At 41.1% G+C, this 1,434-nt stretch overlaps 1 protein-coding gene across 4 annotated transcripts in view; it reads right to left on the reverse strand.

Moving 5' to 3' along the window:
• Window positions 1-1,006: 1,006 nt before the first annotated feature.
• gramd1a (GRAM domain containing 1A) overlaps window positions 1,007-1,434 on the reverse strand; it is a 32,796-nt gene continuing 32,368 nt past the window's right edge. For all 4 annotated transcript variants that reach the window (XM_066643475.1, XM_066643457.1, XM_066643447.1 and 1 more), the window contains one exon: window positions 1,007-1,434. This exon is cut by the window's right edge and continues 2,952 nt beyond it. The gene's annotated coding sequence lies outside the window, so the exon portion shown is untranslated.

Here is a 1,434-nt window from a genome sequence, read left to right on the forward strand (position 1 = left end):
AGTATTTGAACGATGGCGACTCTCAGAACAACTCCCCACCTGCTGGAAACATGTGGAACTGCATCAACACCCAATTTATTTGAGAACACATAGTTAGCATGCTTAGCGCCGAAGTGACATGCTCCTTTAATGTTAGCTGCTTTTTGTGCTAATTCTTAACGAGTGCTGGTACAAACACACACTTCAGCAGTGAAGGAAAGTTATTGTTGGATGCACCCTGTAACACACAAACACACTGTACAGTTGCACACTAACACTTCCATGGCCTCAACAAACTAAAGTATGCACTTCATGTATAAGTGAAAATGTTGCTTGCCAAACAAATTATAAAAAAAAATATTATGAAATAAAAGACTAAAATATCGTGTTTGGTTTTTTTTTTGTGGGATCTGCTTGATTATATGAAGCTGGAATCACTTTTAAAGAGTAAAAATTAATGATTATTTTAGGGATCCAACTGCATTCAGTTAAAGGGCACGAACATTTGAACATGTCTTTATCTTACCAAGTCTCAGTGCTCATTCATTTGCACATTATTTCCTCTATCCCAGCCTCGTTTAATCTTATGAACTCTGAAAAAATGTCTATAGAACCAGGTACCGACATTTTCTGGAGCTGCCCTTTTACACCAGCCAGAGATTTGCCGTGTCGGATGGGTTCTCACAGTCAGAAATGTTCTGCGCGGTTCAGGCATGGGGTGGCACCCCTGCAGCACATACAGTAGACACAGCATGAATTTATTGTGAATACTCCGGGACATTCCTGGCTCTGTTCACACAGACGTTACCCACACTGTGTACAGGGAGCTGGCAGAATAAAGTCCAGGAAGTGTCTGGCTGCTCCTGCAGCTTTTTCCCTGTATGGACTGGGAACTGACTGGACGTTTATATATTTAAAATTTCACTCGACAGGTAAACTCCTCTACGCTCTAAAGCAAAGAGAAACGAGGCCTAGTTTAGCCATTGTCCCAGACGTCTTTGGAAGGTCTGGAGAAGCTTTGGTGCTTCATGTTAATGTCTTTGTTTACATGTGGTTTTATTATGTGATTGTAGTGCACAGAAAACATGGAGGGCAGGACTCCAGGGTGAGGCTCTGAGCTCTTTCTTAAGAGGGTCCTTTAGTTAAGGCGATGGTTCTACTTAGAACTGCGAGTTCTGTACAGAACCAGCTGCATAGTGAAATGGTTCTTCAGATTCATGGAGAATGTGGTGCATATGATTCTTCTGTTTCCAGGAAGGTGCTCCATGGAACCAGATTAACGCTCTTCATCAACCTGGAGAACCATTTCAGTATGAAAATAGTTCTATATAGAACACGTGGTTCTAATTAGAACCACTGCATTAACTAAAGAACCCTAGAACCACCATCTGGAGCCTCACTCTTTTTACAAACCTTCAGTAAAACTTAAAAAAAAAACACTGAAAACTCAAAACA

Source organism: Hoplias malabaricus, chromosome 1, assembly GCF_029633855.1.
Source record: "Hoplias malabaricus isolate fHopMal1 chromosome 1, fHopMal1.hap1, whole genome shotgun sequence".
Taxonomy (NCBI): Eukaryota; Metazoa; Chordata; class Actinopteri; order Characiformes; family Erythrinidae; genus Hoplias; species Hoplias malabaricus.